Below are 15242 nucleotides of genomic sequence, written 5' to 3'. Positions count from 1 at the left end.
ATTTCATTACACATTTCACCAAATTTGAATTTTAGTTAATTTCATGTGCATTTCAGCATTCGAATGACCAAATTCAAATCCATATTGAAAACAAAAATAAAATTCAATTTCAAATTCCTACAACACATGCTAAAATCATAACTGATTGATCAAATCAGTTGTCTAATCAGTTAACTCAATTAACTCATCAATCATCTTTTTATGACCAATCCATCAATTCAGTCATCTCCCTAGTCTATTCAGTTCACTGATCAATCAGATGAGTTTTTCTAACCAATCTATGGAGTTCACTCTCCAATCAATCTTGTTAATAGATCAATCTATTGAGTTAACAAATCAATCATGACTAGCTCACTGATCAATTAATTTTAGTTATATATCAATCAACACTTGAGTTCTATTTCTCACCCCCTTTGCGTTGAAAATCTATAAATTCAACATCATTTTCATCAATTCGATCTAACTTTTTCAGAATCACAGTCTTCAAAGTATTTTTATGTAGGAAATTGGTGCAATACCTGAGAGCCACCAATACTCGGAAAAAAGAAACATCAAGCTTGTCATGAGACCAAGCCTCCTTAGGAGTCATATGTCAAATCGCCTTGTGAGGCATCTGATTCTAAATGTAGTTGGCACAATTGATTGTCTCAGCCCAAAAGGATGAATCCATGGACCTGGATTGAGTCATACAATTCACCATCTCCAGTAAAGTCATGTTCTTTCTCTCAGTGACATCATTCTGTTGAGGGGTGTAGGGAACAGTAAACTGATGCTGTAAACCATGCTCAGTGCCAAAATCTCTGAAATCCTAATTCACATACTCCCCCCCCCATTATCTATATGTATCCATCGAATAGAACAACCAAACTACTTCTCTACAAATGTCTTGAAGATTCAAAATGAATCAAAGACATTAGACTTGTACTTAAGAAAGTACACCCATGTGCGTCTGGAGAAGTCATCAATAAATGTGAGTACATACTTGGCCCTAGAAAAAGGAGTAGGGAATGGCATGAGGTCACTGTGAATCAACTCCAAAAGTGCCAAAGCATGAGGGGCTCTTCCCTTTGGAAAGGGATCCCTATGATGCTTGTCAAGCACACAACCATGAAAAACACCATCAGTGCAGGAAATTTGTGGGATCCCAAGAACAAGTGCCTATGTACTCATCTACTGAAGATATTTGCAATTGACATGGCCCAAGTGCTCATGCCAAAGCTTTCTCACTAAATCTACATGTGCTATAAGAGATGAACCTGTACCCACAGAGGGATCAAATCCATCACATCTGTAAAGATGAGATGCAATATCAACACTCTCAGTAGCCACAACCAAATCAGAGTCATGGAGGTCCCGAATAACCACATCATGTGGTGAGAACTCAACTATCTTACTAGAGCTAGAATGGCAAATTTGATAAATGGATAGGAGTTTCATCAAGATATCAGGAACAACTAGAACATCCTACAAAGTACCCCCATCCAAAGAGATAGAACCTGAAACCAAGACTGAAAGCTGAACAGAGTCACCCACTCCAATCTGTGAAGTCCCACAAGAGGCAAGAGAAGTAACCAACTACTGAGTGTGAGTCATATGGTGAGAAGAACCAGAATCTAAAATCCAAGTGGACCCATAGGTCAAAGCTCGAGCATTGAGAGCATGACCTTTCCCTATGGAAGAAGAAGACACCTAAGGTGAGGAGATGTGATGCTACTGCATGGCTTCCTCTAAAGCCTCTATTTGTTTCCAACACCTGGAAACTAGATGTCCTTCCTTGCCACAAAAACTGCAAGTATCTCTTGATTTCTTCTTAGTCTTGGAGGAAGACTCACCAGACTATGAAGATTTCCCTTATTTTGGATTAAATGGTGGTTTAGAATTAGACTTAAGAGAGGGCTTGGAGGAATGCTCACTACCTGTAGAATTATTCTTTGGCTTTGGTTTCTGCTTTTGCTTCTCCTTAGATGACTGAGCAACCAATGCTTTGTTCTTGGACCCTAAGAGAATGTCCAGCTGAGAAAGGCGAGACTACTCATGAGACAAATGCTCACAAAACACACCAAAGGTAGCCATGGTATCAAAGCTTTAGATTTGCAGCTACCTATTCTTGTTTTGAGTTTTTTTTGCATTCGAAGCAGATCTGAGGTTTCAGAAGTTTGTTTGTGCATCTAGGGATAGGCCTTTTTTCTGAGCACTTTGGGCCTAAACGGACCTCACCATCGTGCTCAGAAGGCCCAAAAAACCATATGGTCATATAAAGCTTGATAATTTTAGACACCTAAGCCTCTGGGGGTATTTATTATTCTCTACCTAACTGTATGACCCTGGTACACAGTTCAAGAAATTTAATTTTAAAAAAAAGCCTTTTTACAACATGCAGGCCGAATTTTATTTAAAAAAAACAAAAAACAAATAAACATTCAAATATTTGGCAAAGTTTTTTTTTTTTAAATGAAAATTTTTGGGTCAACCCACTGTACGTAGGGTACCGTGGGCCCCCTACCCTGCTACAGGCCCATACTTTTGTCACCACCAGCCCTAACAGGTCGGGCCCTCGTTGACCACTTCACCGTCGGCCCTAATAGAGCGGGCCCCATTGCCGTCGGCTGCTTCCCCGTCGACCTCCACCTCGGTCGCTGCCGCAGACTGACTGCCACCCTTGCTCCGTCGATCCACCACTGGAACATAGCTAGAGTGTCGCCCCTGAGCCACCTTTGCCCGACCCTGCCACCAGACAACCTCCCTCTTGCCTTTGTAGGGGGGTTGGTTTTTTCTTCATATCTTGAGCATACGGAGTCATTTTTTGGAAAATGAATAGGTGTTAGAAATCTAGTTCCGAGTCAGACCTCATGGTATTGGAATTTTTTTCCAATTTTTCTATTTGACTATAATTTTTTCTAGTCAAATTGGGGTCACTTTTTTGCACTTCTAGGGCCGTAGAATGTGCAAACGGACTCCGTTTTTAAAAAAATGAATAAGCATTGGAAAGCTCTTAGCATGCTCTATTCAGATATGTTATCTTGTTTCTCAGATATTTCATTAGGAACATGATATTTCAGTTTGAAGTTTTTTTCTTATGCACTGCTTCATTCTCACCAGTATGTACTAGGGTTTGAGTTTATCTCTTGTGGGGGGTGTTTTTTTCTCGCTTTCTGTCATTTATATCATAAATATAAAACACTAAGACTCTCAAAAATCTCAAAACAAACAAACCCTTATGCATCTTCTGTTTGTTCTAAAAGATCACATAATAATAAAAAACACAAGTAGGTACAGGTGCAGAGTTTCATGGCAGATTCTTCAGTTGAGTTTTTGACATCACACAACTATCACACCTAGAAGCCTCACATCACGAGGCTTCTTAGGGCATGAGGGTTGTGGTCTTGTTTGGATGAGGTTCAGCCTCTATTGCAGCATCCTTTTGAGATTCTTCAACATGGAAACAAGATGGATGAGGCATGTGTTTTCTCTCATTACATGTTTCCAATAGTATTTTGTTTCACCTTGATGCTTTTCTCACTCCCCGAGCTATGTGGTTGAAGTTTGAGACTCTCTTTGGGAGAGTTAATGAGATCCAAGCATTATAGATTGAGGCAGAGTTGGTTTCATTGCCACCTGATTCCTTTCCCACCATTGAGGATTTTTTGAAAAAATTCAAGACTACCAGATCTATTCTCTAGGGGTGCGGAAAGATCAAGAAAGACCTGGAGTGCATTCACTTGATCCGCTTGAAGCTTTAGAGTCATTTTCAGTTCTTTTCCTCTACTTTCTACTCGACCATGGATGGCTTGGGTGCTCTTTTTACCATGCCTACCTTTGATGTGTTTTGTGAGCATTTGTCTCATGAGCAGTCTCACCTTTCTTAGCTGGACATTCTCTCAAGGTCCAAGAAAAAGCATTGGTTGCTTAGTCATCTAAGGAGAAGCAAAAGCAGAACCTGAAGCCAAAGAAGAATTTTGCAGGCAGTGAGCATTCCTCCAAGCCACCTCCTAAGCCTGATTCTAAACCACCATTTAATCCAAAATAAGGGAAATCTTTGTAGTCTGGTGAGTCTTCCTCCAAGACTAAGAAGAAATTAGGAGATACTTGCAGTTTTTGTGGCAAGGAAGGACATCCAGTTTCCATGTGTTGGAAATGATTAGAGGCTTTAGAGGAAGCCATGCAGCAACATCACATCTCCTCACCTCAAGCATCTTCTCCTTCCACAGGGAAAGGTCATGCTCTCAATGCTCGAGCTTTGACCTATGGGTCCACTTGGATTTTAGATTCTAGTGCTTCTCATCATATGAATCACACTCAACAGTTGGTTACTTCTCTTGCCTCTTGTGGTACTTCACAGATTGCAGTGGGTGATTCTTCAACTTTTAGTCTTGGGCTCAAGTTTTGTCTCTTTGGATGGGGGTACTCTGCAAGATGTTCTGGTTATTTCTAACATCTCAAAGAACCTCTTGTCCATTTATCAGGTTTGTCATTCTGGCTTTGGTAAGACAATTGAGTTCTCACCACATGATGTGGTTATTTGGGACCTCCATGACTCTGATTTGGTTGTGGCTACTGGGAGTGTTGATACTATATCTTGTCTTTATAGATTTGATGGATTTGAGCCCTCTGTGGGTTCAGGTCAATCTCTTATAGCACATGTAGATTCAGTGAGTAAGCTTTGGCATGAGCGCTTGGGCCATGTCAACTACAGATATCTTCAGCAGATGAGTACATAGGCACTTGTTCTTGGGCTCCCACAAATTTCCTGCACTGATGGTGTTTGTCATGGTTGTGTGCTTGGCAAGCATCATAGGGATCCCTTTCCAAAGGGAAGAGCCCCTCATGCTTTGGCACCTTTGGAGTTGATTCACAGTGACCTCATGTCATTCCCTACTTCTTTTTCTAGGGCCAAGTATGTACTCACATTTATTGATGACTTCTCCAGAAGCACATGGGTGTACTTTCTTAAGTACAAGTCTGATGTCTTTGATTCATTTTGAATCTTCAAGATATTTATAGAGAAGCAGTCTGGTTATTCTATTCGGTGGATATGTACAAATAATGGGGGGACTATGTGAATCAGGCCTTCAGATATTTTTGCACTGAGCATGGTTTACAACATCATTTTATTGTTCCCTACACCCCTCAGCAGAATGGTGTCACTGAGAGAAAGAATAGGACTTTATGGGAGATGGAGAATTATATGATTCAGTCCAGGTTCATGGATTCATCTTTTTGGGCTGAGGTAGTCAATTGTGCCAACTACATTCAGAATCAGATACCTCACAAGGTGATTCGACATATGACTCCTGAGGAGGCTTGGCCTCATGACAAGCCTGATGTTTCTTTTTTTTGAGTATTTGGCAGTGAGGCATGGGCATTTATTACTGATTCTCAAAGGAGAGAAATGGAGCGGAAGAGAGGAACCCTCATTTTTGTTGGCTACTATGAGGATGTTAAGGCATACAGGTTGTTTGATCTTGATTCTAGAGAGGTCTTATTTCGACAAGATTTTCAGTTTGATGAGGCCTTCCCATAGTAGATACCATGTCTCTAGTGTCTACCCCTCTACCTACTCCTCCCACTGCATCTCTTCAAGATTATTTTGAGGATGATTCTGATGATGCTACTGATGATACACCATCCCCACCTCCACCTGCTCTACCTCAGATGCCTAAGTGGGCTCACTTTACTATTGAGGCACCAGGATCGATGGCCGGTGATTCTTCAGATACTTGTCGCACCCATTCTCATACTATGGGTTCTAGTCTTTTCAGTCATGCCATTTCAGATGATCCTCAAAAAAATTTCAGAGGCAACAGGACACCCTAAGTGGGATTGTGCTATGGAGGAGGAGTTTTCTTCTTTGATGAGGAATAATACTTGGGATCTCTATCCTCTTCCTAAGGGTAGAAAGATGGTTTGATGTCGATGGTTGTATCTCATCAAGTATGTTGTTGATGGTTTGATTCATAAGTACAAAGCACGTCTCATTGTGAAGGATTTCTCATAGATTGAGGGTATTAATTACTCTGAGATATTTTCCCCTGTTGCCAAGATGAACTCTATTCACTTTGTACTATCCCTTGTAGCTTCTAGGGGATGGCCCATTTTTCAGATGGATGTGAAGAATGCATTCTTACATGGAGACCTACAGGAGGAAATCTATATGAAGCAGCCTCAGGGATTTGTGCAGGATAGTTCTTTGGTTTGCAAACTTTGGCCATTCATTGTATGGTCTCAAACAAGCCCCTCAGGCTTGGTATGAGAAGATGGACTCCTTCCTTCATATTTCTTTCAACATGTTCTTTTATCTCTTTTTGGAGAGAAGTTTTTTCCCATTGGGTTTTCTCCTTTTTCTTCATTTCATAGAGATTTCCTTGTATATGGGTACCTAATCAGGCCTTGTTGTCGGGACCCATCTTTCCTGCTTTCAGTAGTTGTTCTAGGTTTTAGCTTCTCCCTAAGTCTATCTTAAGGGGGGGTGTTATAGTAATCAGGTCTTTACTTGATTAATTAAATGATATTTGTTTAATTAATTAAGCTCCCCTTTATCTCTTTTACGCTTAAGCTAACATTAGGTACATAATAATTAATTCTTTTATTAATTATTATGTGCAAGCCTAGGGTTTTCCCTTTTAGGGTTTTCTTACCTATTAGAGGTTGAATTATTTCTTTTGTATCATTGTTCTATTACAAATTTTTGAGAATACAGAGCTCTCATATTCTTGAGCATTTTCCTATGTTTATGTTTTTCTATGTTGCTTCCTTGCTTCTTCTTGTAAGAGGTTTATTTAGCTTGCATAAATCATTTGGGCTCCTGTGGTGTTGTATTTCTCAACTCTCACACATTAATCATCTTTTTTAACTCAAAATAATCTTTTTATGACTAATCCATCAATTCAGTCTTTTAATCCATCAATTCAATCATCTCCCTAGTCTATTCAGTTTACTGATCAATCAAATGAGTTTACTAGCCAATATATTGAGTTCACTCTCCAATCAATCTTATTAATAGATCAATCTATTGAGTTAACAAATCAATAATAACTAGTTCACTGATAAATTAATTTTAGTTATCTATCAATCAACACTTGAGTTCTATTTCTCACCCCCTTTGTGTTGAAAATCTATAAATTCAACATCATTTTCATCAATTCGATCTAGCTTTATCAGAATCATAGTCTACAAAGTATTTGTATGCAGGAAATTAGTGCAATACCTAAGAGCCACTGCCATGCCCAAACTTTTGGGCAAAACACAGACCACAATTTTTTTTTTAAAACACTAAAATTACATGAAACCTTTGCTTAAATAGTTGTAACAACTTAACAAGTTGTTACAAATGAATTCTTCAACGATATTAAATACTATCATGATAATTCCTATTAACAAGCGGAACAAATGAAAGTTATAAGAGTATTAATAATAATTTCACTCAAAATTCCCTTTCATTTCAGTTGCGCTTATTAGTACTTAATTAGATCCATTTCTCCTAATAGGCATTAATCAACTTACTTGGTTCGATATCAACTATTTAACAAGTTTCAAGTTCTCCCCATCCTATTAATACAACCTTTCTTAATAATTTAATTTAATTATGGCTTCTATTAATTTTGCAAAATATGAAATGCACTAGCAAGTTTGTCTTAACTATGTGCGGATTAACACTAACTACTAACTCAAGTAAGAGAAAATAAATTTTAATTAAATGCGGAATATTAATTCTTCAAAGAAATTGTTATTCTCCCGACAATATCAATCTCTAAATTAACTTAATTAAAACTCTCTCTAAAATATTTGGCGAGGATAGAGTTGTTCTCCTTTAATCATTAATGCTTTTAAGAACTAAATAAATTAGTCCTAGCACTTAGTTTATAATGTCTAAAATTTATTTTAATCAATACTTAAAATGTACTTAAATTAAATCGACAAAAGGGTCAATTAATTTCATAATGAATATTTACCTATAAGTTTAGATATCTCCCCATAGCCAAAATAATCTTACCCAATATATGATAAAGTTCTAAAAGATTAAACTTCAAAAGTATTTCAAATTCAACATATATTTTAAGAAAAATAAATAACCCCATATGCTTATAAAAACATATATAAAATGTGAACACCTATATCAGATTAAACTCCTAAATAATAATATAAGTTTAAACATTTTTTTTTTCAAATATCCTTATGTTTTCCAATCAAATTTTTTCCCTCATGTTTATTTAAACATAAATAATTTACAAACACTTAATAAAATATTTAATCTAAAGTTTACCCTATCCATTCATATTTTCAAATTCTATATATATATATTGAAATATTACAATAATTTTTTTTTCACATATTTATAAAATATGCATGCAAACCCTAACTTAAAATGTATATTATAAAATACCCTGTATATCCTTCTTAAAAATCTCTTATTTTCTTATGTTACCCTAGCCCTACCCGGGCTAGGGTTTTACTTTTAGTTTCTTGCATTGCAGGGCCGATCAAATTTGAAATCATGGTGGAGTGGCCGAAAAAAAAATTTAAAGAGGGAGAGGTGGTGGCGCGAGGGTTTTACCCGGCTGTCACTATGCGCACACATAGTGGTGGCGCGGGCGCTGCCCACTGTGTGCCCACATAGTGGCGGTCTGCGGGCCGCCCACTATGTGCCCACACAGTGACGGCCTTGGTGCCGCCCACTGTGTGTACACACAGTGGGATTCGGCCCTCCGCCCGAAACCCTTTTTTATTTTATATTTAGTTTTATTTTATTTTTTATTATATATTTTTTAAAAAATAAATTTATATTTATATATATATATATATATATATTTATGTACTTATATATATATTTATATATAAATATATCTTTTATATTATATATATAAATATGGTTTAAATATGAATATAAATAAATATATATGTATATATATATATACTTTTTATTTATATACATATATTCTAGATATAAACATAAATAAACATATTTTGAATGCACTTAGATTTAGGGTTAAAGTTTCTGTTAAGTAAGTATGTACTATTACTCCAGTCCTTTGAACAGATTGCTTAAATTATCCATAATTAGATCAATGTTTTATATTTTTTTCTTTCTTTGCTAACCTTGTTGCTTTAATCAAAAATAGGCTAAATAATTTATATTTATTTAAATATAGATTTACTTTCTGCCAAAAATAAGGTAATTATCAGAATTAAATTCACTAAGATTAGCATAGCTTTTATTTTCTACAAAAAGGTAAATAATAGAGTATGATAATTTTAACAGCAACTATATACATATGTGATTATTAAAACTAGATAGACCATTTAATTTCTAGACTTAAATTTCTGCAAATAAATATGTGATTTTAATTTCTGCAACTTAATTTATCTAGAATCCTTTAAATTTAGCCATGCAATTAGGAATCAACTGAAACATTTGTATGCATGCAATCCTTACATCATTTCCTTATTTCCTTGATTTTTTTATTTTTTTTACATGCATTAAGGAATAAAATAAATTTATTATTTTTTTCAAAATATTATCTAACCTACAATTATTAAAGTTTAGAAAAACATTAGGAACTAAATCCAGATTTATTCATTTCTTTTCTGTAGTATAGCATAAAACAATATTTCATCTCTTTAAAGTACATTAAATTATGAAATAACCTTCAATACTAATGGATCTCTCTTTTCTATTAAATGAGGCTCTTAAAAACATTTGATACACTTATTTTCGAAAAATAGATACAACATAATTTCCTATTACAATGTTGCAACTTAAAAACATCAATATTCCATTCTCAAATCTTTTCTATAACAAATGAAACCAGCAACCTCTACTTGTCATCTTTCCTTTCTTCCAACAACCTGCAAATAAAACATAGGCTATGACCATGGAGTGCTCACCTCCCAGCCTAGGCTAACTAGTAGCCACCCCCGAGCTCGGAGAACCAAGCCCTAGACCGGTAACAAACATGCAACCATAGAAGACAGAATATACACAAACTCAAGCACACTCCCAAACCCGAGCTACACTACACCACACATTTGTGATGTCTTTTCAAGGGTGGTAGTGGACCAAGTACCCTGAGGAGACTGCAAGTATGGTAAAACACATAGCCACCTCATGGAAAACCAAAACATATAGCCACCTCATGGCAAACCAAATACTTCAAGTATAACATAATCAACCCCTTATTCATTATGCCCCCCAAGGCATTCATGCCTTATTTCCCTCCTTACGACCCCCAATGCATAAACAAGCCATGTAGCAAGGGTCACATAAATTCCCTTGTGATCGCTCTCATAACGACAGTCTCTCACTCGAGGGCTATCACTTCTACCACCCACAAGATCCTCCTCTCTCCCAAGAGTAGGAGGTCTTGATTACTCCCAAAACATATACAATGTACAAACATAAAATACCAAATAAGTTTCCAAGAGAGCATGCACGGAAACTAGTCTTTTACACAAAAATTACTTTCAAAACAAACGCAGTAAGAAAATCATTATAAGAAAAATACAACCAACCTTAAACTGCCCAAAGGTATACTAGTTTTGTTGAGGATGAGCAGCCCAATTCCACGGTTCTTCTCTTTCTACCCTTAGCTAAAGTTCTCAAACCAAATTCTATTTTTTTCTCTACAAAATTCTTTTGTCTCCAAAAATGGAGAGTGGGTGATTACCCCCAAAATCTCTCTTTCTTGCTTAAGAAGACACTAGTGTGAGTTCTCTCAAGTTTCTAAAATTGAAAAGGAAAGTAAAGTAAAATGGGAAAAGGGAACTTTCATTCAAAAAGGAAGGTTAACCACTTAGCTCAAGGCTTCTAATTTCAATTTTCGCACAACTTAGAAAACCTACTTTTTAGGGTGTCTAAATGGTCACATGGGAGTAGAAACTTGCCTAAAATTACCCCTAACCCTTAGGTATACCTTATGGGCTTTAGGAAACCCTATTAAACTACCCCTAGGTGTCCATTTAACCTTTTTTTAACCCCTTTGAAGTTTATTTTCGGGTCAAACCTATGTTGACCATCCCAAAGATTCTTTACCCAAGGCATTTATGGAAATCACATCACATTAATTGAAAAAAAAGTATAGTTAAACAATTCCCACCAAGAGACAAATTTAAAAATTCAAACATAAATCCACACGTGTCAAGTGACACAAAGAAAATACTTTTACAAATTTATACATGAAATTGTGTCTCTTGTGGATTTTACATAAATCAATTAAATAACACTTAACACACATGCATCATTTACTATTACGAATAAAATACAACACAAACGGGGTGTTGTCTCTCCAAATAGACAAACCCTGGTTTTATGAACATACATAGGTCTAGGTTTGGTTCTCCATAATATTTCCATGGTCACATGAATATCTTTTCCTGCGCCACTCTAATACACATTAGTAATTTCCAATAACCTCATATAATATTAAACACATGAATCAGAATACACATCAAACACTTCACATATAATTTACATTTGAACAATTCAATATATCTCATATCCAATTAAATCCACATAAGCAATTATCACAATTCTCATAATTTCGGTCCACACATAAAACATACATCTTAATTATATCATCATAATAAAGTCCTGCAATCCAATAATGACATACATCCTCTCCAATTTATCCTATTCTAGAATCATATAGAGTTCTTTATCATAAAACATATAAATGAAGCATCAACATTCATCAATGTTATCAAATCAGGAAATCATATACGTTCTACATTCGGACATAGCTGACATACGTTAAATCAAGATTATCCAATCAATGGATCTTTTAGGATTTCAAATTCATAACATATTAAAATGTACACCACAAGGTGCAATAACCCTATAACTTAGTTCAATTACCTTTTTCACCAATCTATCTGTCTAACAGAGTCCATTCTATTGAATTATAAAGCCTTTATTAATAGGTCAAACATGGTCAACTAAGTTAATCAAAGCTTGGTTTGGGGAAGGCCTTACATCCTCCTCCCCTAGAGTTCAACTTACTCCTGAAAGTCACATGATTAGAGTTACGAAGTAGGGACATAACATTTCCCACATTTTCTATGAGTTACTCAAAATCTTAACTTGCCTACTAGAAGGATGAAATACCTAAATCAACTTATTATTGTAATTAACTTACTATCTTTGCAATGTTAAATTCTTAGTATTTTTATTACATTTCCCTTTGATTCTTAGGTAGGTTTTTACAATGTTCTATCTTTCAACAATTTACATTAATGTGCCATCCAAATCGTATCAATAACACACATCAACTCCCACAATCAAGGTTGCACATATTGAATTTTTTAGGAGTCCTACTTTGTTTAGGATTTTTTTTTTTATGCATGTTTATCCTACTGTATTCTTGTCCAAGCATGTTACTTAAAAAAATTGACATCACACTTAACCAAAATGAATCTACTTATTTTACATCAAGGCACCTCATTAGGGTGTTAATACACTATTTGTTAAACCGTCCTAGGTGCATAATTTCTTCCAACTTTCTTAGGTAACAAGGCATAATCAAATTTAGGTTCTTCAAATCCGGCCCTATATCGGGTAGTTTTCTACCACTAAGGATTAAATTGTTTTTATATTTCTAGGCTCCCAGGTTTAAGTTTTATAGGGAACATTATTCGCCATTTCCAAACATTAAGGTACACAACAATCCCATTCCAAGGGAGTGATGGAAGTTATTAAAACTTATTTTAGATATCATCCATGCAATCATCTCCATACCCATGCCAAATTTACTAGTCGACAATCATTACTTTCGCAATTCCTTAGGTCTAGGTCAGACTATTGTTATAAATTTTCTCTTTTAGATTACTCGCAATTAATTTTATTTAGGAGGATATTCCTTCCTTTATCTTAATTTGATAAAATACATTCTTTGTTAATTCTTGTGCCTAATTTCACTCCTTGCAGTATTCTCCCTTGACACACTATCAGTGGTTCAACGAACATGATAGACATTTACATAAATCACATCACTAGGGCTAGTTATATCAACCATCAAAATGACCACTTTGACACTTTACAAGATCAAAATACAAGTTACTTCTGCCAAGTCCAATAAAAGAAGAAAAATGCCGGTAATTTAAAAAATATATATATATTAAAACTAGAAACATGGCAAGTGCCATAGCTCAAATAAAAAGAAACATAAATTTAGTGGTCCTTTCATCATAAAAAAAAAAACAAAAAAACCAGAAAGTACTAGCCCCTAGATCACAAAATGCTTATTCAAAGAAAAATAAAAAAATAATGTCGAATCAAACTCGAAACAAGATGATCGTACTGGTCATACCCTAGGGAGTAACCACAACACATCACCCAGGATCACACATCCTAAGTGTGTTAGGAAGTGATTATTAGACTCTTGAGATTCTTAGATTATCTACATTCTTTTTGTTGTCTTCAAAATTTGACTCACTTCAACATCCTTATAATAAGATGATCAAACTCTATGCAAGAGGGATGTTAAGAGGAAGGAAACTCTTAGGACAACATATGACAAGGTTTGATTTAACCTTCTACACTTTGGACTCATTCAGAGTCCAGGCGGGTATACCTTTGTGAACCGAATTCACACTTTCAAAAGATAAATCCACAACAAACCAATCCAGAAAACCAGTGGATCTATTCACCTTGAAACTAACTGAAACAAAAGAATACAAATTATACTCATATTCAGTATTTTTATCAACAAAACATGCAATAAACAACTTCAATCAATACCAATGCCTTATTCAAGGTCACAGAGTCATCTAAAACTCAGATAATAATCCTCAAACAAAATATCTTTACGCATCCCATTGGCTTGGTTTCTATTAATCCTTATACATGCCTAACACTTATAAGAATTTATGCATTCCAAATTAAACAATGATCATCAAGATTCAAAGTTTCTTCCAAATAATTTACTAGTATGAGTGATCCCCGCATCTTTAATTTCCCTCCTAAAGAGAAAAGCTAGTGAGCACATCTACTAAAAATAGCCTTGCTACCCCATTCAAACAAAATAACCCTAGATTATTCATAATGAAAACAATAAACAAATTGTAAACACACTTGAAGATGACACACAACTTTACTCAAAACCGATGGTTTGTATATTGATATTATATTCAGAGAAGTATTACAAGAAGTTTTTGAATATTCCCCATTAGACTCAGAAAAGCTCAGATAAATTTCTACAGAGTTTTCTTACAATTCTTCTTGCAATCCCCCTCTCTCTAGTCCTGGTATCCATTTATAACAACATGGATGCACAAAGCTTCAGACTTTTCGAGGAGAGTTTGTTACAATCATTTCTTTCAAAAACAAAGAAGTTACAAAGCTTTTCACAAAAATAGTTACAAGTTCTTTTCGGCCTCTGTAGCTTCTTCAACAGGCTATTCAGTTGTAACTTCTTCTATCTTTTTAGGAGCGCTCTCTAACTATTTTGAATCATCAGTGGCATATTTTGTTGTCCACTCATCATACACATCATCAGTCGGCCATGAGAAATTAATCACTTTAGCCTTAGCCTTAGTCAGCCTTTCCCAGGAGTTTCTCATTTTGTTGACTTCTGAATTGAGAAAACCATAATGTGCCTTAATTTTCTCTATCTCCTGTATTGTTACAACAAAGAAAGAAGCATCATCTAGATCAATAATTCCCTTAATTCTTGCTAACAGTTTAGCTTCTACCTCCTTAAGCCACATTTGTTTATCCTTTAGTTGATCTGGGCTAGCAAAAACTCCTGGGAGCAACTCAAAAACTTGATCAGCATATTCCTTTTTGCACAAATTAACTTTCCTATCAACATTATCCACCCCTGCTGCTAATTATATTAAATCTTTAGTGATGTCAAAAGTGGATCTAATAATAGGATTGGCCCTTGCTTCATCACAAGACACACACATAAACTCTAAATCTTGCTCCCTAGGCCTCCATTTGTCAAAAATTGGTGTCAATATGGCCGTGTCAATATGGCCTTTTCTCCCCTGAGCTCATTCTATATATCCAAAATTTTACCTACATTATTGTATAGCAATGAGGCATTCATTGTATCTGCAAAACTATAAATTGTAGCCCTTACCCTCTCCTCATACTTCTTTGCATATAAGGCCTAAGCCTGTTTTAAATTTTCTAATTCTTGAGGAGTTATCTCAACCATTTGAGAGCTGGAGGGTGCTGGAGATGGTGGAAACTCAATGATAGGGTTAGTAGGTGGAGGTCTTGCAGGAGAAGAGGAGATCATCAATGT

The sequence above is a fragment of the Cryptomeria japonica genome, chromosome 6 (assembly GCF_030272615.1).
Source record: "Cryptomeria japonica chromosome 6, Sugi_1.0, whole genome shotgun sequence".
Taxonomy (NCBI): domain Eukaryota; kingdom Viridiplantae; phylum Streptophyta; class Pinopsida; order Cupressales; family Cupressaceae; genus Cryptomeria; species Cryptomeria japonica.
Note: the sequence above shows the minus strand (reverse complement) of the source record.